Raw genomic sequence first — 26556 nt, forward strand, 5'->3', positions numbered from 1 at the left:
AGCTCCATTATATATGGTTCTATGCACTTAAAAATTGTGTTATTGAGATGCCCTGTTAGGAATATCATAGACATATTCCAGTTCTTACAAATGAGGGAAACCATGCAACCTACTTTTCTTTGGGTCTGGCTTACTTCACTTAATATATTTTTTTCCAGGTATTTCCATTTCCTTGTGAATGAGGCCATGTCACTCTTTCAGATGGAAGCATAGAATTCGATTGTGTATATGTATCACATCTTCTTGATCCATTCATCTACTGAGGGATATTTGGGTTGGTTCCATATCTTAGCTATGTTAAATAATGCTGCTATGAACATGGTGGTGCTGGTAGCTTTAGTATGGTCTTGTTTGTGGTCATTTGGGCAAATGACCAGGAGTGGGATTGCTGGATCATAAGGGAGCTCTATGTTTAATCTTTTTTTTTTTTTTGGCCAGTCCTGGGCCTTGGACTCAGGGCCTGAGCACTGTCCCTGGCTTCTTCCCACTCAAGGCTAGCACTCTGCCACTTGAGCCACAGCGCCGCTTCTGGCTGTTTTCTGTATATGTGGTGCTGGGTAATCGAACCTAGGGCCTCGTGTATCCGAGGCAGGCACTCTTGCCACTAGGCTATATCCCCAGCCCCTATGTTTAATCTTTTGAGGAACCTCCATACTGCTTTCCGAAGTGGTTGTAACAAGTTTGCACTTCCACCAGCAGTGTAGTAGTGTTCCCCTTTGGCCACATCCTTGCCAGCATCTGTTATTATTAGATTTCTTGATAATGGCCATTCTAACTGGGGTGAGGTGGACTCTCAATGTCATTTTGATTTGCATTTCTTTTGTGGCCAGCAGTGTTGAGCATTTCTTCATGAATTTTTTGGCCATTCACATTTCCTCTTCAGAGAAATCTCTCTTTACGTCTTTAGCCCACTTCTTAATGGAGTGGTTGATTCTTTGGTGGTTTGATGTTAGTGAATTTAATTTCTTGAGGCTACTACTCTTTGTCTAAGTCAAATCCTGATTAATAGTGACACATGCAGTAAGTGTAGAAACAGGAAGAGACAGGAAGCCAGAGATCTAGGAGGGGCCAGCCTTGCTTTTTGGCAATAGTTCTTTAGAGAAATAACTTGAAAAGTTATGGTAATTGTTTCCAAGGGTACTGGCCTTACTGACTTCAACACATGTAGGCCCACCTTCTAATGTTCCACTCTACTTCTCAGCATCATCAGATGGGTGACCATGCTTCTAACTTATTTATGATGTACAGAGAGCTTACAGTTTCATACATTAGGCATTGGATACATTTCTTGCACTGTTTGTTACCTCCTCCCTCATTCCCCCTCCCCCCTCCCCTTTTCCCTTTCTCCCCCAAGAGTTGTTGAGTTCATTTACAACATACAGTTTTGCAAGTATTGCTTTTGTAGTCGTTTGTCTTTTTTACCATGTCTCTCAATTTTTGTATTCCCTTTCAGTTTCCTAGTTCTAATACCAGTATACACGGCTTCCAATGTACTCAGGTAATATACAAAGATAGTGCAGGTACAACCACAGGAAGGGGATACAAGAAGATCATCAATAATAGGAGCTACAGTTGCACATAGCATGTTGAAAGTAGTTACAACAGTGATATAACAATTGTTTCCATAAACTGGAGTACATTTCACTGAGCATCATCTTTAGTGTTCATAAGGCCATAGCTATTGGGCTCTTGTGATCCTCTGCTGTGACTAGCCTAAACCTGTGCTAATTATTCCCTATGAGGGAGACCATAGAGTCCATGTTTCTTTGAGTCTGGCTCACTTCACTTAGTGTAATTTTTTCCAAGTCCTGCCATTTCCTTACCCATGGGACAATGTCATTCTTTCTGATAGAGGCATACAATTCCATTGTGTATATGTACCACATTTTCCTGATCCTTCTACTGAGGGGCATCTGGGTTGGTTCCATATTTTAGCTATGTCAAATTGTGCTGCGATGAACATTGTTGTGCTGGTGGCTTTAGTGTGTTCTTGTTTGTGGTCTTTTGGGTAGATGCCCAAAAGTGGGGCTGCAGGGTCATAGGGGAGATCTATGTTTAGCCTTCTGAGGAATCTCCATACCACTATCCAGAGTGGCTGAACCAGCTTACATTCCCACCAACAATGAAGTAGGGTTCCCATTTGGCCACATCCCCTCCAACATTTGTTATTGTTAGTTTTCTTGATATAGGACATCCTTACTGGGGTGAGATGGAATCTCAATGTTGTTTTGATTTGCATTTATGGCCAGTGATGTAGAGCACTTTTTCATATGTCTCTTGGCCATTCTCATTTCCTCATCAGAGAAGTCTTTTTTTAAGTCTTTAGCCCACTTGTTGAGGGGGCTGTTGGTTCTTTGTAGTTTTGTTTTGGAGGAATGTAATTTTTTTCATTCTGCATATATTTTAGCTATGAGGCCTTTGTCTGTTGTATGGCCGGGAAAGATCTTTTCCCAATCTGTGGGCTTTCTTTTTATCTTGCGAGCTATGTCCTTTGCCCTGCAGAAGCTCTGAAGTTTGATGCAGTCCCATTTGTCCAACCTTTCTTTGATTTGTAGCCTTTCTGGGTCTTTGTTAAGGAAGTTTTGTCCTGTGCCAAGGAGCCCAAGTGTTTCTCCTACTCCTTCCTTTAGTGTTATCAGTGGATCTGTTTTAATTTCGAGGTCTTTGATCAATTTGAATTGATTTTGGTGCAGGGTGATATATAAGGATCTAATTTTAGTTTGTTGCACATGTTGAACCAGTTTTGCCAGCACCATTTGTTAAAGAGGCTGTCCTTCTTCCATCCTACTTTTTTAGCTCCTTTATCAAAGATTAAGTAGGCATAGTTCTGCGGGTTCATTTCTGGGTCTTAAATTCTGTTCCATTGGTCTTCAGGTCTGTTCCGGTGCCAATACCAAGCTGTTTTTATTACTATAGCTTTGTAATACAGCTTGAAGTTGGGTATTGTAATTCCTTCAGCACTGTTCTTTCTGCTTAGGATTGTTTTTGTTATTCTGGGTCTTTTATTGCTCCATATGAATTTCTGGATTGCTTCCTCTATTTCATTAAAAAATGGTGTTGGGATATTAATGGGTATTGCATTGAATTTGTGAATAGCCTTTGGCAATTTTGCCACTTTGATTATATTAATCCTCCCAATCCAGGAGCATGGGAGGTTTTCCATTTTCTTAGTTCTGCCTTAATTTCATTTTTCATGTTTTTCAAGTTCTCATCATAGAGGTCTTTCACTTCTTTGGTTAAGGTTATTCCTAGGTAATTTATGTTTGTTGAGGCTATTGCAAAAGGAGTTGTTTTCCTGATTTCTTCCTCCGTCTAGTACTATGTTGAAGAGAAGGGGAGAGAGTGGACATCCCTGTATTGTTCCTGATTTTAAAGAGAATGGCTTTAGTTTTTCACCATTTAGAGTTATGCTTGCTGTTGGTTTGTCATAAACTGCCTTCATTATATTCAGGAATGTTCCCTGGAATCCCAATTTTTCCAGGGATTTTAGCATAAATGGGTGCTGGATTTTATCGAACACCTTTTCCGCATCCAGAGATATAACCATGTGGTTCTTTACGTTGCTCTAGTCTATGTTGTGGATTACATTAATTGACTTGCGTGTATTGAACCAACTTTACATCTCTGGGTTGAATCCAGTTTGATCGTGGTGTATGATTTTTTTGATGACCTGTTGAAGTCAATTGGCCAGAATTTTGTTGAGAATTTTTGCATCAATGTTCATCAGGGAAATCATGCTATAGTTCTCTTTCTGTGAAGAGTCCCTGCCTGGTTTTAGGATGAGGGTTATACTGGCTTCTTAGAATGTGTCTGGTAGTGAACTTTCTCTTTCAATTTCATTGAAGAGTTTGAGAAATATTGGTGTGAGTTCTGTTTTGAAGGCCTTGTAGAATTCTGCAGTGAATCCGTCTGGACCTGGGCTTTTCTTGGATGGGAGATCACTTCTTGCCGTTTCTATTTCAGTGCTGGATATGTGTCTGTTTAGAAGGTTTAAATCTTCATGGTTGAGTTTAGAGATATCAATTTTTTTCTAGGAAATCGTCCATTTTTTCCAGGTTCTCGAATTTGTTGGCATAAAGGTTCGCAAAATAGTCCCTTATTGTGTTCTGAATTGTGGTTGTTTCTGTGTAGATGTCACCTGGTTCATCTACGATCTTGTTTATGTGAGTGTGCTGCCTTCGTTTTTTGGTCAGGTTTGCTAGGGGGTTATCTATCTTGTTCATTTTTTCAAAGAACCAACTATTTGTTTTGTTGACTCTTTCGATGGTATTTTGTCTTTAATTCATTTAATTCTGCTTTGATTTTCATTATTTGCATCCATCTACTGACTTGGGGTTTGGCTTGTTGTTCTCTTTCAAGGAGATTAAGGTGCTTCCTTAAATTACTGAGTTGCTGTTTCTCCGGTTTGTTGTTGTAGGCACTCAGAGATATAAATTTCCCTCTGTGTACTGCCTTTGCTGTGTCCCAAAGGAGCTGGTACTTTGTGTACTCATCTTGGTGAATTCCATAAACATTTCATTTTCTGTTGTAATTTCTTCAATGACTCACTGATGGTTCTGCAGTGTGTTGTTTAACCTCCATGAATTGTAGGATTTTTTGTGGTGCCTGTTTATGTTGACTTCTAATTTTATTCCATTGTGGTCTGAGAGAATGCAGGGAATGGTTTTGATACTTCTGAATTTGTACAGATTTTTTTTGTGCCCTAAGATGTGATCTATTTTGGAGAATGTTCCATGTGCTGCTGAAAAGAATGTGTATTCTGTTGTTGCTGGATGGAATATTCTGTAGATGTCAGTTAAGTTTAGTTGGTGTATGCAATTGTTTTGTTCTGTGGTTTCTTTGTTCAGTTTTTAGTGTGTTGATCTGTCCAGAGGTGATAGTGGAGTGTTAAAGTCCCCAATTATCATGTGTTTGGGTCTATGAGTATTTTTAGAGTCAGTAGTGTTTGTTTGATGAAGTTGGGTGCCCCTGTATTTGGTGTGTAGATGTTTAGGTTGGTTATATGTTCCTGTAGGAGAGATCCTTTTATTAGTATGCAGTAACCTTCTTTGTCTCTTCTTACCTTTTTTAATTTGAAGTCAATTTTAACTGATACTAGTATTAAAACTCCAGCCTGCTTATGGGGGCCATTTTCTTGGTAGATTTTATTCCAGCCTTTCACTTTTAGAAGATGTTTACTTTTGCTGGATAGATGTGTCTCTTGGAGGAAGCAGAAAGATGTATCTTGATTTTTATCCAACTTATGAGCCTATGTCGTTTGATTGGAGAATTAATCCATTAATGTTGATAGTTAAGATTGAGAGATGATCTTTTGTTCCTTTCATTGTAGCTATCTTGTTAAAAGCTGTGTTTTCCCAATTCTTGATCTAATATTCTTGTTTTCTATTTAGTGTTCATTTCTCGGTCTGTATTGGGATCTTGATTATTTTCCCTGTATAGTACATCTTTGAGGATTTTTTGTAAAGCTGGTTTGGTGGGGATATATAGTTTCAGTTTTTCCTTACTGTGGAAGACTTTTATTTGACCTTCGGCTATGAATGAGAGTTTAGCTGGGTACAGTATTCTTGGTTGGTAGTTATTTTTATTTAGGGTTTGGTATACCTCATTCCAGGCTCTCCTTGCTTTCATGGTCTCTGCTGAGAAGTCTGAGGTAATTCTGATTGATTTTCCTTTATATGTGATTGTTTTCTTCTCCTTAACAGCTTTAAGCATTCTTTCCTTGGACTCTATTGATCCTGTTTTGATCACTATGTGTCAGTGGGATGTCCTACTTGTCAGGTCGGTTTGGGATTCTAGATGCTTCTTGTATCTGTATAGGCTTATCTTTCTTGATATTTGGGTAGTTCTCTGCTAATATTCTATTAAGTAGTTTGCCTATTCCACTAACTTCTTTCTTTAGGTTTTCCTCAATATCTGTCAGCCTTATATTGGGCTTCCTGATTGTGTCTTGGAGCTCCTGGAGTGATCTGTTTTGTCGATTTGATTTGTTTTGTATTGCTTTTTGATCTTTCTCCATAGATTCTAGGGAATCTTCAGCTCCTGAGATTCGATCCTCTGCTCCAGTTAGTTGGTACTGTAGGGTAGCTACTTGATTTTGAATGTCTTTTCCTTCTGACTGGTCTTTCCTGATGATTTCCATGTTATCTCTTAGGTCCTGCATGGACTTCTTTACTTCATTAACTTCATTAATTTGGTTTTGAGTGCTGTCTCTCAAATCTTTTATCTGGGTAGCTATCTTTTCATTTGACTCTTGAAGTTCATTTATCTTTCTATTTGTCGAGACCATGAAATCGTCTATTACTTTATGGAAGGATTGCTGTATTGATTCAAACTTTTCATTTATCATGTTTGCCAGTAGTCTTTGAAGAGCATTTTGAGGGTTCTCTTCTATGTCTTTGACTTCTCTGCTTCCTGCTTGTTTTGAGTGGGAGATAAGACTCCATTGTTTGCCATCTTTCTTATGTTTCTTCTTCCCATTTGGATTGGGAATGCCAATCTACAAGCACCTGTGAGCACCGTTTAATATCCAAAGCAGACCTTACCAAGCACTGTTGTGTAAATCTTAGAATTTCACACTTATATACACATACCTTGTCTACCTGTATATAAAATTAGATTTGCTGTTCCTAAAGAATTTGCATTCTTTTGATATAACAACCAATCCTGAGCCCTGTATTCAGTAGTTACTTACTTACTCTTACAACCCTATGAGCAATTTTTGTTCTTATATTAAGTTCTTTTTGGACTGGCTTTCACTATGAACTCCTTTGATTCACTTTGATTGAACAGGGATACCCTCTATCTAAAAAACAGAGGTAAATGGAATGTGGAGATCCTGGAAGTAAATCAGGAGGGTAGGTTAGAGGTAGTGAAGAGAATAGAGTAAAATATATGGTGTGTGTGTGTGTGTGTGTGTGTGTGTGTGTGTGATGATTTTGGTTTAGTTTCAGCAGCGTGTAAATATGGAGAAGAGTAGAATCCGTAGAAAGAACAGGTTAAAATGATCGACAATGGAGAGTTAGCAGAAAAGAGTGAAGGTTTTATTGATAGGAAAGTAATTTCAAAGAAAGAGAATGTGAAGAGAGAAACAAAGAAAAAATACTGGAAGACAAATGCACAAAACGGAGAAAAATTATTTAAAAGAAAACAAACAGAAAAACAAACATCTCCCCCCAAAACCTGATCAAAAAACTAAACAAACAAAAAAAAGGAAAACACAAAAAACCAACGATGTGTCAGAAATGAAAAAGAAAAGATAAAAAGATGTTTAAAAAATGTTTTAAAAAAATGCAGTCTTCCTTGTTTTGGTGGGCTTTCTACAGTCTCAGGTTTCCCTGTGATGGTCTGTAGTCTATTTTGCTTCTTGTCTGGTTTGACTTGCTTTCAGTTTGCAGGGGGATCTGATTTGACCCTCCCCTCTGTTAGTGAAATCATGGGGCTTTGTGGTTCACAGGGCTTGCAGGTAGGACTTGGGTGTCCTCTGTAGATGGGGCACAAGAACAGTCTTGGGAACCGTGGCTCCTCCCATTTGCTGTGGGCCACTGCCTTTAACACCTGGCTTTGAATAGGCTGTGGACTCAGCAGGTCGGGCACTTCTGGCCTGGTTTACCCTGCTGAGAGTCACTTGCCTGGGGGAGGTTTCTCCCTCTTGGACGGAGCTGGCTATGGAATTCAGCTCCGTTTTGGGCTGGGAATTGGGCTTCCTCTGTGATGGGACCATTTATCTGTCTCGGGAACTGTTGGTTCTCCCATCTGGTTGTTCCGTGCCGCCAGTAGCTGCTTGCAGCTTTTGCTTTTAATTTAGAATTTCCAGCGGGCAGGGCGGGGCACCTCTGGCTGAGTTCACCTGAGTGTGGGAGCTGAGTTGGGGCCTGAGATGTGCCTCACGCCTGGGCAGGGGTTGTTCTCCTGGGCAGAGCTGGCTCTCACTGGTGGGTCCCTCTTACCCTTTTCAAAGATGGCCTCTTTGTCCTCACTTTCCCCAGGCCTTCTTTAGTTCCAGTCTGGTCTGACTCTATTCCAGTGTCAAAGATGGCACTTTGCTCTGGCAGTAGGGGAAGGGCTATTTCCCAGAAGCTGCTCTGTGGGCGAGAGTGAGAATGTCTTTCATGGGATACTGATGCTTTCTCTGCGATTTCGGCCCGTCCGTGCTCAGCCAGTGTTCCACGTGTGTCTGCCGCTGTCTGAAGGATTTCTCCCTGGTTGCCGCTGTGTGCTTTAGGTGGGCATAGTGAGGGGCACTGACATGGTGGCGAGTCACCACCTGGAGCTCAAATCTATGTTTTTAGGCCAGCAAAGTTGATTTTTCCTTCCTGGCCAGAATCCCTGAACTTTTATAACTTACTTGGGCTGTCTTTCTAGGAGTAGAAGTTTCTCTGGAGTGGTAAAACTGCGATGTTGGAGGGAGCTTAGCTAGGGCTCTGTTGCTCCTCCACCATCTTCTCGGAAGTCCCCCTAACTTATGAACTCTTGAAAGAAAAACCTTTATCTCTGTCTAAGCCCTAGCATCTGGGCAAGTGTGTGAGAAGACAATTGAAGATTGTTGGAGCTGAGTGACATTAATGACTATCAATAGGAAGATTTCCTCCCTTCAGTCATACAACAAATGTAAAAAGAATGCCTCATTTGTTGTAGGCATTATGCGTAGGCTGGGAATTCAATGACAATAACATCACATATAATATATTTTCCCAAGGACATTCTAGATTACTGAAAATGAGAGGAATTTGATAATCAAATAGTAACAAATTAGTTTAATAAATAAATATAAGTTAAGAAAATGGAGTATGGCTTTATGATAGCAAACAAAAATGGAATGGGAAGCAGACATTAGATAAGCTTCTACAAAATTTGTTGTTCATGTGGTATTTTGAAAATAACAACAACAAAGATAAACCACTTATTTCCAAATCTGGTGGTAAATTTCACTTAGCATCATCTTATGTGATCTTTTAAACTTCTTGTTAAAACAGCCCTTTATGTAGTTATAAGTATGATGTAGTTGAGAGTGAGACGTTAAAGGGAGTGAAAAAAGCATGTCAGAGGTCCTAATGTAAAGTAGGGAGCATGAATAGAAACACCCTAGGGTGCCTACACATAGAGTGTTCATGGAAGTGGGAGTTAAATGTGACTGTGTCAGTATTCATTGCCTCATTAAATTTTATTTTAATTATAAAAGGATGATATTCAATGGAAGGAGTCTTATCAGCTATTAAATAAGAGCAGATATTTCTTTTTTTTCAATGCTGGAGCTTGAATGTAGAGCTTTGCGCTTTCTACTTAGGCACTCTACCCCTTGAGCAATGCTTCCAACTCTGTTAGTTTTTCAATTGTTGCTTTTGTTAATTTTTTTGTAAACAAGATTTTCTATCTATGCCAAGGTTGGTTTGAAGAGCAATTCTCTTGCTTACATTTCATACATCGTTGGCATGGCATGCTTTTTTGCACCTAACTTTTTATTGGTTAAGATAAGTCTTCTTTGCCTAGGAGGGTGCTTTGAACTGTGTTTCTCCTCATCTCCATCTCCTAAGTAGCTAGGATTACAGACACAAACCACCATACTTAGCATGATCAGATTTATGGTTGAAATTAGTTCAGGGAAAGGGTGTTTTTAGTTTGCTATGGCAAGAAAAATAGAGTAGGAAGACAAGTAACAGGTTCCAGAGATATTTAGAAAATCAATAGAATAGAATTTAAAATAAAGTCATGGGGTAGGAAGAGCCTGAGATAAAGAGAGGAAAAAAGGTTGAATATTCTTTACAGATATTTGTCTTTCAAAGTAGTAGAGATATATTCACTAAGTCTGAGAATGTAAGTTGGCGAGTGTTGAACAATGTAGAAATTTAGTAGGTTCTTTTGAGATAGGTTCATTTCTTATGGTGTTGGATTTTTTTCTCGTGCATTTGAAAGACTAATTATATCAACTTAGTGTTTAATATTTGATAGTAAATATTTTGGGTAGCAAAATATATTCTTAATTTTCTAAACATTCCACAGAAGAATTCTGTGAATTATGTTGGTAGCCAAAGTGAATCGGAGTGCCATCTGGTGACTATTTTCGTAAGTAGTAGATACATATACCCATTGAACTAGCTATGTTAGCTAGCATTTGTTGAGAAGTTATTGAGTGCTAGACATTCATACATAGTATTACAGTTAATAACAGAATATAGCACAATGAAATCTAAATGACAAAATAATACTAGAAATACAAAGAAATGCAATTGAATGGAACATAATGATTTTTAAATTAGTACTTATTTATTGTCAAAGTGATGTACAGAGAGATTACAGTTTCATACTTAAGGCCATGGGTACATTCCTTGTACAATTTGTTACCTCCTCCCTCATTCCCCCCTTCTCCCTCCCCTTTTCCCTCTCCCCCTTGAGTTGTTTAGTTGGTTTACACCAAATGGTTTTGTAAGTATTGTTTTTGGAGTCATTTGTCTTTTATCCTTTATCTCTTGATTTTGATATTCTCTTTTCTTTCGCTAGTTCTAATAACAGTATATACAGTATCCAGGGTACTCAGATGAGGTGCAGTGATAGCGCAAGTACAACTACAGGAAGGGGGATACAAGAAGATCATCATCAACAACAACAACAAGCTAGGAGAAACACTTGGGCTCCTTGGCACAGGATGAAACTTCCTTAATAAAAAGACCCAGAAATGGAACAAATCAAAGAAAGGTTGGACAAATGGGACTGCATCAAACTGCAGAGCTTCCTCAGGGAAAAGGACATAGCTTTCAAGATAAACAGAAAGCCCACAGGTTGGGAGAAGATCTTTACCGGCCATACGAGGGACAAAAGCCTCATATCTGAAATATATGCAGAACTAAAAAAATTAAATTCCTCCAAAAAAAACCCCTCAAAGAACCAACAGCCCCCTCAACAAGTGGGCTAAGGACATGAAAAGAGACTTCTCTGAAGAGGAAAGGATAATGGCCAAGAGACACATGAAAAAGTGCCCTACATCACTGGCCATAAAAGAAATGCAAAGCAGAACATAATGATTTAAATTAAAAGCAATTAGATATCCTCAGTATGATCAGCTGTATTCTTCCTCATTACCCACTTCATAAGGAAACCCAGATAGATTCATGCACACTTGCCTCTTCCTTGAAGAAAATATTTGAAGTAAATTCTGTTACGGGATTTTGTGTCTTCCTTCTAAAAGAAGAGTTATTTACTGCTATTGAGTTGGCTCTTTTCAGTGTAAACCAGGTTTAGAATAAAGGCAAATGCTCTTTGCACCATTCACTCATTTTATCTATTTAAAACTTAACAATTATGTATTGAGTGCCTGTTATAGTGAAGTTCTATTCTGTTGAATATGCAACAATAAAAACCGGACAAAAACTATTATGGAGTTTTCCAGTGAGAGGAGTCAGAAAATGACAAGTAAAATGTGCAGTATGCCACAAAGCCTTACATGCTGAGGGGAGAAAAAAACACAGGATAAGTGATAAGTAACAAAGAGAGCAAGTAATTATGGTGGGCCTGTTGGGCTGTTGCTATTTTACATGATGCTAGATTCTATGTAATAGAAACTTCAAGGACAGACTTCAATGGATGCTGCCTACATGGTATAGATAATGAATGAAGTAGTACTTAGGTCTTACTGAAACATACATGGAAGGGGGCATCCTTGCTGACATTAGCCTCTCCAAAAATTTAAAGCTTAAGTACTTCCTTCACTACATGCTGTTTTCTCAAAGCCTGAGGCAATTTTGATGTTGTGAAATATATGCCTTTAGTTGACTCTGACTGGAAAATACCATTTCATACTTAGAGTTTGTGTGAGTATACTTTTCAGAGCACTCTCTGTTTCTTCAACTGTAATAAATGTCATTTACCCATTTAAAATGGCCTTGCTATATGCAAATCATGGCTTGTCCAACTAAATAATTTTGCATGCTTTATTTTTTGCCCAAAATAGTAGAAATTAATAAATGTTATGGACAAAAGCATCACCATCAGTAACTATAGTCTTGATTCACTTATACTGGAGTATAAAACAGAAAAATGAATGGAAAACTTGGACAAGAAAGAGTACATACATGGTTTCAGTAGGGAAGAAAACATTTGTACTTGTATTGGGTAGTATTATCTTTGAACTCTAGACTTTGGTCCAAAATTAAGTGGGATGGTTATCTTTAGTCATGAATTTATAAGAAGTCAGATTTCTCATGTTCCAATTTCCAAATTCAGTATTTAGTTTATAGCTAACAAGAGTATTGACAGTCACTGCCAGTATTCCTGGCTTCAGTAGCCCTTTCTAGTATTCTCCCCTTTGTTTTGACTGTCTTGAAAAGAAAGGCAAGTACAGAATAATGTGGAAATTGCAGAGTAGGTAAGAAACTTTTCCTGTTTTGAGGCAATTTTGAAACCCTGATTTCTGAGATAAATACATGTAGAACAAAGCCAGAGGTGCTGGATTAGATGGTTATGATGTGAAAACCCTAAAAAGCTTGGCAGGATGACTTCCAGTGGGGAATCGAAGGATTGTGAACTGTTGAAAATTAAACTCTAAATTATTCTAGAGATGTGCCTTTTTTTTATCCTTACAAATATTTAACAATGGGCCAAATGAAGGGCACAGCTTGTTTTCAACTGTTCTACAGAGAATTTAGGAAAGGCTGTAATCCTGTATCCGGTAAAAGAATGAAAGAGAACAATCATTTAGAGCAATGACTCTCAACTGATACAATATCTGTCAACCAGGAGATATTTAGCAGTATCCAAAGTCATTTTTGGTGGTCATACATTTGAATGAGGAGAAGGACAATTCCAAGTTACTAGTGGGATAAAGGCAGCAATGTTCTAGATATTCTAAAATGCAGATGCAACTTATCCATATTTGAGAAGTACCTAATCACAATTGAGAATTATCTGATCCAACAATAGCACTGACACTGAGAAATACTGCATTTTTATAGGGCCTCAGAAAGTCTGAAATGAATTGTGGTTATATATTTCTAGAAATCAATTTTATCAAGTTTTTGTGTTCTAATTACAAAGTAGATCACCTAAACATTTGTGTGTGCATACACACCCTTTTCCTCCCTCTGTTAAAAAATAATAAGCTCCCATGCTTCATATAAGAATGATCTTTGGGCCAGGCACTGGTGGCTACTGCCTGAAATCCTAGTTATTCAGGAGGCTGAGATCTGAGAATTGTGGCTCAAAGGCAGTCCCAGTAGAAAAGTCCCTATGAGACTCTTATCTCCAATTAACCACTCAAGAACATGAAGTAGAGCTGTGGCTCAGCGGTAGAGCAATATCCTTGAGCAAAGGAGCTCAGGGACCAATCCCAGGTGCTGAGTTGAAGCCATACAACTAACAACAACAGCAAATAGAATGACTCTGTAAAAATTTTCACATTTCATCCTCTGTTATCATCGTATAAAAAGACATTAACAAAGTTCAAGTTCATGTTTTGGTCCCCCAAACCAAGATCATCATTGCATCATCTCAATGTTTTGTTTTAAATCTTTCTTTTGCAAAATTATTTATTAAGTAATTGCTATCTATTATATTACATAAAAATAATTGGGGGTTATTATTAAAATATTGTTTTTTAGTGATTGACTATAGAACATAATGCAGCCATTGTTATAAATCAATGATAAATATTCCCAAAAGAGTGCCAAAATTAGGAGTAGATGTTCCTTAGAGATGGACCTTCTAATGAAACCTATTCTTCCATTCTAATCAGTAGGAGAGGTAAGGCTGTCTTTCTATTGGTGGTTATAAAAACTGTAGTTGTCAGTCTAATGTTATAAATTCTTTGACCAATTTAACCTAATAATACATCCATTTGCTTCATGGCATAATTTTAAGAATATTGGAATAGGAAGACAACCTTATGTTCTGCTTCAATTCTGTAATTATAGTAACATTAATATTAAAGAAAAAATGTTTATCGATATTTAGAAATTGAAAAGACATTCCTGAACAAATAAATCTCTATCAGTCCCTTTTGTTCCTCCTTCAGCTTGAAATGTCTTTTCAGAATGAGTAGCCCCAAATGTGATGCCTATTAAAGAAGTTTGGGAGGCCATATTGCAACTCTCCTGGTAGCAAAGAAGCTACTGTCATGTGACAAGTCTCCCATGGATAACCATTACCTCCTGTCAGTGAGAAATGCGGAGATTAAAAACAGTGTCACCAAACACCGACACCATCTTATATTTTTTATTTAAGAGCTGCTGAAAGATTTCCTGCTGGCTGATCAAATATGTGAACAGCTGGCTCCTGACCATAATCTGTCACTAGCAGCACATTTCAGACTGCCCGTTTAAGATCAACATAGCATCCCTGGGACCTTCAAGCTAGTCAAAGAGACAGCAAAATTTATAAGGAAGCATAAAGATAGCCCAAACCACGACTTGTTTAAGGACCCATTAAATGGTTTGTACCAAGAATAAGGAGAAACCAGACTCTCCAACATTCAAACATTTTTTTCAGCCACAAGTTATAATTTGCTGAAATTGGAGTTGGTTCATTGGGATCTGACTTCTTTTTACAAGTAATTAAGGAGAATTACATGACAACTCTTCATCACCTGAAATTTTAGAAGATAATGTAGTAGATATGCCTGTTTATTCATCTAACTGTGTAAAAACTGGTCACTTTTTTAAAAGGGATTTACAAATAGAAAAAGAGAATGGTTGTTTCACTCTTTTCTTGTGACCCCAAACTAATCCTACCTTCATCTATTAATCAATGATTGGAGTGCCAGTTCGGCTGATATCTAGGGATCTGAAATAGAAAGTCTCATTTGAATTGATTGATCAGCTGAATAATTTAGATAAAATGCAGCCTGCTTTTATTCATCTTTGTGTTTAATAATGAACTGTCTGGAATTGCTACTCCTTTGATATGTGTTGTATTTGATATATGTTGCAATCAGCTGCAGGATTTGCTCAGTTATATGCTCCTGATTCCTTGATAACATCTAAGCTTCCTTGCTTGTTTTTGTGGTGTAAAATGATCTCTTTTGTCTCAAAAACAGATATAAGTCTTTTCTCAATGAAAAGTTCAAAAACGTTGGGATTCTCAGACAAAATAGGAGTGACCCTCTTTGGCTTCTTTGTCCAAGTGGTCTTAGAAAATTGCCATCTATCTCTCCCCAACATGAGACTGGAGAGTTAGATGAGTTTATTTATGAAAGGCCTTCTTTTTGCCAAGATATAATGCTTGGATGGTGTCCTGTATAATACTGAACCTGGTGAATTTTTGTGAGTGAGAAGATGTATTTCTAGTTAAAGTAAAAATTATAAAACTATAAAACAGCTGGTTAAAGTAGTCAGCTAAGGCTTTTTCAGTGACTGAAAATACACAATATCTGAAATCCCAACCAAAGATTTGTCAGAAACACATATTAGCATTTCAACAATACGATAGACTGTTTCCTCAAAAAATATTTGAACCCAGAGCAGGGATGATATTAGCTAACACATATTAAAGTCCTATAATGACTATATAAAGTCAGTACTTTTCTTATTTCCCACTTTATTCCATATATACTAAAGCCATTCTTGCTGATGGAAAAATTCTGTTATAAAAGCATATGAAAAATGGAAAATTCTTTCTTAAAAAAGCATATGAAAGAATACCAAAATTGAGAGACACAGGGTAAAAAAAGACAACTACAAAAGCAATACTTGCAAAACTGTTTGGTGTAAGTGAACTGAACACCTCAGGGGGGGAAAGGGAAAGGGGGAGGAGGGAGGAGGGTATGAAGGACAAGATAACAAACAGTACAAGAAATGTATCCAATGCCTAACGTATGAAACTGTAACTTCTCTGTACATCAGATAATAAAAATTTGAAAAAAAAGAATACAAGAAATATAAATGATCTCTAAACACAAGAGGTAAATGCCCTTCTGCTATATGTTATACATCTCATATAGTAATGGCATTAGATGGAGAATTCTGAACGAGTGTGCATACTCTAGAAGTACTTAATATGAATATATGAAAATAAATAATGAAACCCATTGAAATTGTATTTTTAAAATTTCTTTATTGTCAAAGTGAAATAGAGGGGTTACATTTCACACGTAAGGCAGTGAGTATATTTCTTATCCCTCATTTTCCCCCTCCTCCCCCTCCCCATTTCCCTCTTACCCCCATGATTTGTATAGTTGGTTTACACCATATAGTTTTGTTAGATTGCTGTTGCTTTGGTTTGCCTTTTTATCCTTTGTCCCACAATTTTATTATTCCCTTTCCCTTCCCTAGTTCCAATACACGTAATATACAAGATCCAGGGTACTGAAATCACTTACAGTGATATCAGGGATAAAACCAGGGGATAGAGATATGAACACAAAAGGGCATGGATTCACATGGCATGTTGAAAATAACAACAATGATAAATCACTTGCTTCCATAACTTGAAGTTCATTTTGCTTACCATCATCATCTTATCTGTTCATATGGGCATAGCTATTGAGCTATTGTGATCTTCTGCTAGGACTATCCTAGACATGTACTAATTATTCCCAATGTGGGAAACCATTGAGTCCATGTTTCTTTGGGTCTGGCTCACTTCTTAGTATGACTTTTTCCAAGTCCTTCCATTTCCTTTCGAATGGGGCAATGTCATTCTTTCTGATAGAGACATAGAATTCCATTGTGCTTTTGTACCACATTTTCTTGATCCACTCATCTACTGAGGGGTATCTGGGTTGGTTCCATACTTTAGTGATGACAAATTGTGCTGCAGTGATCATATTTGTACCGGTGGGTTTGGTGTGGTCTTATAATCTTTTGAATAGATGCCCAAAAGAGGGGCTGCTGGGTCTTGTTTTAAGAAGGAGGAAGTCAGGCATTGCCATGCTGGTAATCCTAGCTACTCAGGAGGAGATTTTGAGGATTGTGTTTTGGAGTCAGTCTGGGCAGAAAAGACCATGAGACTCTAATGTCCTATTAATTACCAACAAACCAGAAGGGGAGCTGTGGCTCAAGTGGTGAAGTACTAGGCTTGAGTGACAAAGCTCAGCAACAGCTCCCAGGCCCTGAGTTCAAGTTCCAGTATTGTCTCATAATAAAAATAATGAAAAGGGAAGAGAGGAAGGAGAAATAGATAAGGGATGTTTAAGGTATATTTTATGAGTGCATGTACGTATGTACGTCGCAATGAATTCTCCCCTGTACAACAAACATATGATCATGAAAATCTATAAAGAGACCTGAGACCAAAGAAAATACTTGATAATTTGAAAAAAATTTGCTTATATATTGTCTTTCCAACAACATTATAGGTCTTCTAAGCTTCTTTTTGTACATATATTTTATTTTCAGTGGTATGAAATACACAGAGTATGGTCAGTAATTATTTGGTGTCTGAAAATTCTTTTTTTGTGTTTTTAAGCATTATCTCTGACTTAGACACTAATGAGAATTTAGAAAGCCATAAGTTAAAGCCTCTTCCCCTTAGTCAATTATAATCAAGTAGAACTAAAAGATGCATGCAATTTAAAATCACACACTATAATATTTACATTAATCTCTTTCTTCATCTGCTCTAAATATGAAGAATATTCATAGCACCCAAATTTTTTAAAACTGTATTTGCGCTCAATGTAGTGTTGGCTTAAGTTTCATTAAAAATGCAGCATATTATGGGGCCCAGTAAATATTTGGTGAAAGCATTCTTAACAATATATGATCCATATACAATAATATATGATCCATATACAAAGAATCTGCTTCCTTTACACATGGATAGAACCGATTTTCATGTTGCAGGCACTATTGTACCTACTTTCTATGGAATATCACCACAAGTCATTGCATTGTCCCCAAGGAACTGTTGAAAAGTAGGTTTCAGGGGATTGGATGCAATTTTCCTGAAGCAGAGCTTTCCCATTTAGCTTCCACCAAGAAGCAGCAACAATTCTTTGGAAAATTGTTCTCTCTGCTGTTGATGTAGAGATAGGATGTTATTGAGGAAATCTTGGGAGAATTTCAGATCCTTTTTCAAACTTTGCTGGTGTTCTTTTTTCCCTCTCTCTCTTTTTTCTCCTTTTATAACCTTATTGGATTGTGTAATGATAACTTTCAAATGAATCGTTATAATAGAGGGACATGTCCTACAAATTTAATAATGGTCACCATGAACAGCAGTATGCAATAAGGTTTCCTCAGCAGGGACATATTCTTTCTGGAAGGGAAATTTAATTATCTGGCTTGACTACTGTGTAATTCAAACACTAGCTCTTGCAGCTCTTTTATGCTGCACAATGGTGTTAGTGGCAGAAAGAAGAGTGATGGTGACCACCCCATAGGCAAAATCAAAAAGTTGATCTGCCCAATGGCTTGCTAGCATTCAATTTTTGAATTAATATACAGCTTTTTAGGCCATCCTCTCTCATAAGGCAATTTTGCTAGAAGAAAGTGGTATGGGTTTTAATTATGTGATGATTGTATGGAATATTCTTTACCTTGTACTATATCTTCTACTTTATTTTTATAGGGAGAATATGTCATAAAGGAGTAACATCACTGTGTCAAATAAGTTGGCATAAATGGAAAGACAAATTCCCCTGCCCCCCGAAAAAAAATAAACCAAACAACTCCCCACCTATACCCTGGGAGCAATGACAAAGTTACTTTGCATTTCCAGAAAATAAATCCAAGATTGTAGCTGTTTTATTATGCTTTCCCTCCCTCCCTCCCTCCCTCCCTCCCTCCCTCCCTCCCTCCCTCCCTCCCTTCCTTCCTTCCTTCCTTCCTTCCTTCCTTCCTTCCTTCCTTCCTTCCTTCCTTCCTTCCTTCTTTCTTCCTTCTTTCTCCATTTCTTTCCCTTTTCTCTCTCTGTCTCTGTCTCTGTATCTGTCTGTCTCTGTCTCTGTCTTTCTTTCTTTTTTTTTTTTTTTGTCAGTACAGGCTTGAACTCAGGGCCTGGGCATGGTCCCTGAGCCATTGTGCTTAAGTCTGGCACACTACCACTTTGAGAAAAATCTCCACTTCTAGTTTTCTGGTTGGTAATTGGAGATAAAAGTTTCATGGACTTTATTGCCTGGGCTGACTTGGAACTTCAATCTTCAGATCTCAGCTTCTTGAGTAGCTAGGATTCCAGGTATGAGATACCAGTGCCCTGCTACTATGCTTAAGGGAACAAGTTGGATAAGAAATGTACTCATTGCCTTACGTGTGAAATTATAACCCCTCTGTACACTTTACCAATAAAGAAAAAAATAAATAAAAAGAGTGAAATTAGCTCATTGAAACAGTAATGATTCCATGGGAGGAGAAGTTCTGATAAGAAGGGTAGGTTAAGAGGGGGAGGCTCCACTGAGATCACAGAATAGTTAATGGGTTTGTCTTTGAGATGATCTACCCTACCTCAGTGTTCTCAGTTTCTAAGAGTAGGAATTAAGTGGAGATCTTCAAAGGTCCTTCCTCAGTCAGTTGAAAGCTACTTATGCTGTAACAAAAGTTGTGCACAGTCTGTTCTTTTTGTATATATGTAATATTGAGTAGGAGAGGAAGAGATTATGCTTATTGATTTAATTTGGCATTTTCATGTGTAAAATTATCACTGTTTTATCCAAAATATATGCTTGGTAGCATTTCTTGTCAATTACATATTTGTTAAAGTGTTGAAGTGTTAACAGAGATCATTATAGGTATATTTAAGACTATATTTCCTTTTTCTCTTTTCCTTTTCATTCTGTTTTTTGTGTGCCAGTACTGGTCACACTCAGGACTTTGGTGATGTCCCTTACCATTTGTGCTCATGGCTTGATGCACTATCACTTGAACTAAGGTTCCACCTTCCACTCTTCTGGTGGTTAATTGGAGATAAGAATCTAAAAGTCTTTTCTGCCCAGGTTAGCTTTGAAGCACATTACTTAGATCTTAGCCTCCTGAGTATCTTGGATTGCAGGTGTGAGCCACCAGCACCTGACAGGCTTAAACTATTTTGATATCACACCTATTATATGTCCATAGTACTTTTGTGTCAAATAAATGTCGAGGCAAGAAGTGTTTAACACAGCTGGCTCCAGGATCTGAGAAGCTGCTTTCATTTTTTTTTTTTTGATTGGCAATCTTTTAGGTTTGTCTTCCATACTAGTTTGGTCTTGACTTTTGTGGCTTAAAATCCTTCAGGAAAAGTCACCTCCTTCAAAAAATGAAATCCAGTATCTTTTCCATTGCACACAATTCACAAACAGAGTCCTTACTGACTATGGATTCCCATATCTTTTATATCTTAGTCTTCATTATTATATTTTTAGTCCTCCTAGAAAGTATTTCTACTTATTCATTTTTTTATAATTATAATCTTGTGGCTTTAACCCTCATCTATTCAATCTTAAAGGGCAAGTTCAAGGGTCACTCTCTGGACCATACTTCAATGAAAAATATAACCTACTCAATGAAGTAATTTGTTTCTCCCAGGCAGAGACATTCACTGACTCTCCGTTTTATGATATATGTTATGCATGCCTTTATAATGGCTGTATTAGTTTGCTTTGGTGGATGTTCTGTCTTAAGATCAAACTCAGGACAAGACTTTTTTTCTAATTGAAGAGAAGAAGAGCAAAGAGGCAAACAATAATAAAAAAACAAAAATCAAGTTATTTCTATCTCTGTCTCTATGTAGTGAGAGAGGAGGAGATGTATACGTATGCAAGATGTGGGGCAGAATATAGTAAGTCAATCTGGAAAAAATTCTCTTAACACATTTCTAGAGGTGGACTTACACCAGCAAGTTGATTTAGGAAGACATATAGAGGACCTTCCCTTCCCTGGGGCTGAGAATAACTACTGCTCTTTTTGAGACCAAGAGAGGGGTCCTAGAGATGGGTCACACATGCATGTAAATACTTCAGTGACAATCATATCTCCTAGCTATCTTATCTTATCTATCAATCATATTTAGCATTTAACTATATTCCTATATCTAAAAATACAAAGTATATATGTTGACATATATGACATAAGAATGCATACATATATATCACACTTTAATCTAGTACAGTGTTTGTGGTTTGTGCCTCAATTCAAATTATTTTACTTTGTCTTAAATTTTATTATAATTATGTGGTAAAAAATAGGCCTCTGTTATTGTGGATTAGGAGATCATCTTGTTACCAAATGCCCTTCTGAATAACATTTTCTGAACAGTCCTGGGTTCTTAAATGGGATTTATTTTGGATGCAGCTACAACAAAACTGCTTATCTTTATCTTCAAGTGGGCTCTTGGTATCGCCAAGTTTTGTTCTCAAACTGCATTTCCCACCTCTGATGACAATGCTGATAGCCAAGGATATTTTATTTTATACAAGATTTGGGTTTCTTTCAAATTCCAAGGGATGGGGGAATACTTTTTGGAAATCATTTCAATATATCTAAAGCTTTGCAAGGCACTCCTGTGAAGAAGGCCTGATGTGACTATGGTTAAGTGTTCTGCAATACAGAGAAGTTACCTCAAAACTGAAATTGAGAATGTACACTTTTTCTGACTTCTTAGCTTTTATACTTTATCTTGGCAAAAAAGAGTTTTACAGACAATGAACACTTCAGTTTCTAAGGTGAAATTGAAGATTTAAGTGTATCCAGTTGGGTAAAACAATGATGATACCAACATTAAAACAATGGCAAGCCCCAAATTGCTTATTTCATGTGAATTATTCAAATTAAATATCCCAAGTCCATTTTCTTGAGAAAGTACAATGGAGAAATGTCTCCTATAATTTAACCTTGAGAGCTGAGAGCCATTTAAATCTTTATCCTGTGGCAAGTTACCTCTGTTTGTATAGGTGCTCATCATTGCTACACAAGAGATGGTTTTTCAAGAAAGATTCCTCAAATGGACCCAAGGCCAAAGTAAATGGCCCTTAAGCAGGCAGTACACATGTAGGACCAGCCTGGTGACCAAATACAGAGGTAATTTCTATTTTCCTATGTATAGAAGGTCAGGAATCTGATGTTTCTACCAAATTATGTCAATCACACTTTATAGGTTCTATTTCTATTTTTTGTGTATTCATTGGTGTTAAATGCCTATGTCTGAGATTTCTTTTTCTGTGTAAGCATACATTTAGAAGCATATCCACATTTTTTGCTTTATTGTCAAAGTGAAGTACAGATGGGTTACAGTTCACCAACCAATAAAAGTGATTCAGAAATAGCATTGACATCCCAGATATCCTTGAATTTTAATATCCATTTCCTTAGCATCATTACTTGGAAATCCCATAGGAAACCCAATTTCCATGTGTCCAAAGTGTACTTATGCATTTATTTTTCCATGATCTTCATCCTGTGATCTCTTTCTGTTTGGCTTCTTGGTTCTTGGAGCAGGACCAGTGGGCAGCTATTTGCCCAGCCAGTCTTGGAGTCATCTTCTGTATGAGTAATGTGGAGGAAGACTGACTCTCATTTTTCATCACATTATCAAAATGTAACCAGTCTACTTTTTACTTTACTGACTCAATCACTATGTTTTAATATCCTCTACTATACGATATAGAAGTCTTTACTCCCTAGAAGTTGTTGATTGAATAAATAGATCTAAATGAATTTCCATTATTAGTTATTTTAAGCTCATTTGCAGGTAACAGATTTCTTTGTATTTCAATCCCCAGTGATTTTTCCAACTACATGATTTCTGTGCCTGACTAATTTGGTATTATTCTAGTCTATCAATTTTGGATTTAGTAGGAAAGCCCTTAAAATGGATTCTACTTTTTTTTTTTTTGTTGCAAAGCCTTTGGATAAGAAATACTCCTGATAGGCTTGGTACTCTGTACATGGCACTATTGAGAGATTTTTGGATTATAAGGTCACTGTCTTCACCAATGGATGGACCATGAATGAAAACCTCTGAAATTATGAGGTAAAATAAAACTTATCTCCCTTAAGTTGTTTTGTGTAGATATTTTTATCAGTGGCAAAATGAAACTAACAGATAATTGGTGGCATGGATTTTGCTGGTTGTTTAATGACAAACTTACAGAGAGGATTGGGACTAAAAAACATAGGAGAATGATTTGAAAAATTTACAACTTGGCCAGCAAAGAAGCTAAGTGTAAAGTTAAGGCCAAAAAGGTGTGGCTACTGAGGACATTGGGGCCAATATAAAGAAACTACTTACTGGAATTAGAAAACAAAAAAAATTCCTTGAGGGACTGTCAGGAATTTCCATACCTCACCCACTGAAGATCCAAGGATATAAGGTGAAAACTCCTTTGAAAGACCTTTCACTAGGGAAAGTTCCAGGATGTTCTGCTCACATATTGGTAACTACAGGGAAGTTTTCCCCCTGCATTTAGTCACCTGAGGACCAAGAAGATAATTCCATGATCTAATGAAGGATGCTACTTTGACATAGGCAGAATGCAAGAATTCTAATGTCTGGAGAGTTCTTCAAATGAAGGCCTCAGTGGACACATAAATAAAGCTGTGAGAGTAAAGCTAAAGCTACAGTGGAGTTGCCATAAAATTATAGATGCCTGGATAGTATAATATTTGTTTAAGAAAGTGTTTAGCCAGTAGTGCTTAACAAGTTCAAGAAAGAAAGTCCATGTGGCCTATATCTGCCAATGCCTTTGGCAGGGGAGGGGGCTACCCAGGCCCTTCAGAGCTCACATCCAACCAACAGGCACTCCAGATGTCAGTCACAGAGCTACAAGATTTAATATTTGTCCTGCTAGGTTTTGTCTTATGTTATTGGCCAATCCCTCCCCTCTGTTTTCCTACTGGAATGGAGATGTTTATTCAGTACCATTGTAGCTTGGAAGTATGTAACTTTATTGATTTTTATAGGAGCTCACAATGGAGTTTGCTTTCAGTCTCAGAGGATCCTTTGGTTTTGAACTTTTGTCTTACTTTGTTAAGATTATGGAGACCCTTAGAGATGGACTAGTTTATGTCGTATTGTGAGATGGATATGAACCTTTTGGAGCCAGAGACAGGAAGGTTTTGTTTAGATATGAAATGTCCATTGAAGGCTTTTGTGTTGATGGCTTTGTCCCTAGACCAAGTGACTGGATCATGAGGTACCGACTTCACCAGTGAATTAATCATCCCATTCAGTTTATAAATGAATGAGATATTAGAAAGTAGAACGTAAAAGTAGGATGTGTATCTTATGCTTGTAATCCTAGTAGTCAACAAGCTGAACAAGGAAGATAGTGAGTTTAATCAGCACAAGGAATTTCCAGTATAACTTGGCTATACCACATGAGACCCTGTCTCAAAAAAATCCTCTAAAACAAACAAACATGAAAAAGTAGGTGAGCCTATTTGGGAGAAAGTGTATCACTGAGGGTGTACTTTTGAAGGGTATATTTTGAAGTTATATTTTGTCTTAACTCTGGCTTTCTGCTCCCCTAGATGCCACGAGAGGAGCAGCTTTCCTCCCTCATGCCCTTTGTCATGGTGCTTCTGCTTTGATACAGGACTAAGAGCTGTATTAGAAACAGCTGGTCATAGAGTAAAACCTCTGGCATTATCAGTAAGAATAAATCTTTTCTCTCTTAGATTGTTTTGTTCAGGTATTTTGTCACAGAGATGAATAATGACCAGCACAACTTTTAGGAAAGTTGATCACTTGATCAATTCCATAACTTCTTGAGACTTAGATTATTTCAATTACTATTATTGTTACTATTATTTTTCTGTGAAGGTCTGTTTTCATTTTTTGTGTTAAATATGAATCTTTTGTGTCATTTTTTTCATTTTTTAAAAGCAATGATCTGTATTGTTTAACTGAGTAATGTGGCAAATATTGATTTTCTAAATGTGTCCAGAAAGCACTCACTTATCTAGTGTAGTTTTGTACTTTGATATAATGATTTTGTAATGTGGCTATGTTTAGCATGAGGCTGAAACTTCTGTCATGATTACAATGACTAAGATGTTTTCTATTTCCATTAAACCAAGTTGGAAGATTGAAAATGAGTGGAAAGCCTCTTCTCTTGTCTTCTTGTTTCCACACTATAAAGGAATTTCTTCATTCAAAGCAAAGAAAAATTATGATCAGTGTCAATGGAAACAAATTTAGAAGTTAAGGTCAGGATAAGCTTTAAGGCAGATTTTTCTTAACACTTATTGTCTTTAGGTTTATGAGTCTTAAAATAACATCTTTTGGGAAGAGCACAAACTCCAAAATTGTTCCTGACCATGCTAATAGACCTGTTTGTTATTCCCATGCCTGTCCGATTTTAACAACTGCATCTGCAGATCATTATGAACTGATGATGGGGTCGTTAGTTCTACATTTTTTATTTTACATTCTAAAATGCATGGTTTCCTTTGGTGTTCCTGTACTGGGACTTGAACTCTGGTCATTGTGTTGTGGCTTGGCTTTCTTGCTCATGGCATCTGGGCACCCTACTACTTGAGCCCTGACTTCAGCTCAGCATTTTGCTGGTTAATAAAAGATGTAATCTCTCCACTTTTCTGCCTTGGCTCACTTTAAACTATTATCCTCCATGGCTCAGCTTCCTGAGTAGTTGGGATTACAGATGTGAGTCATTATTCCCTGGCTAAAGAGTAAAATTGATCAACTAGAATTACTAACCAAATAAGTAAAAACATAGTTTAGCATACTTTCTAAAAATGACATCTTAATTCCATTGTATGTTCTTTTAATCCATTTCTTTTTGCAAGAAAGTTTTGTGTAATTTCAAGCTTTCTTGGAGGGGAGTTAATTTACAATTAATTTGTCTCATTACATGTCTTCTTTCTCATTTCTAATATCTGTAGTAACTAGTCTGTTTTTTCTATTTGATTAATTACAGTCCATTTATAAAAACAATTTTTATTAGCAGAAATCAATGGCAAAATACTATGTACTTAGATCAAATTCATCCCATCTGTATTACTCTTGGAACCTTTTTCTTAATCTAGCACATTCACAGCTTTTAATTTCATTTACTTTTCAAACTTTGTTCTTATATGTTGTTAGTTAGGTATGTAACTCTGCTATAATTAACACAGGCTTTTCACTTATATAAATTTATATGTAAATACTTACAAATATGTATTTATCTATAAATACACGATACATTTATGTATTATTACAGATTTCCCTGTTATGCTATTTTAAAAATATTTTTATTATCTACAAGTTGTAGATAGTGTTTGTAAACATTTGCTGTATATATTTATGTTCACACAGAGAACAAACATATGAAAAGAGAACCTTCCAAATGTATTTTGTTGTAAGTCCATCTTGCTCTATTTTTTTTTTTTGGCCAGTCCTGGGGCTTGGACTCAGGGCCTGAGCACTGTCCCTGGCTTCTTCTTGCTCAAGGCTAGCACTCTACCACTTGAGCCACAGCGCCACTTCTGGCCATTTTCTGTATATGTGGTGCTGGGTAATTGAACCTAGGGCCTCATGTATACGAGGCAAGCACTCTAGCCACTAGGCCATATCCCCAGCCCAATCTTGCTCTATTTTTGAAGAAAGCACTTCACAATGATAGCATTCTGTAGAATATATTTTAGAAAATGACAATTATTCATTCTACCAACTAATATTTATGCATCAGGTTTAAGGATACAAATTAAAGTAGTATTT

Source organism: Perognathus longimembris, chromosome 1, assembly GCF_023159225.1.
Source record: "Perognathus longimembris pacificus isolate PPM17 chromosome 1, ASM2315922v1, whole genome shotgun sequence".
Lineage (NCBI taxonomy): Eukaryota > Metazoa > Chordata > Mammalia > Rodentia > Heteromyidae > Perognathus > Perognathus longimembris.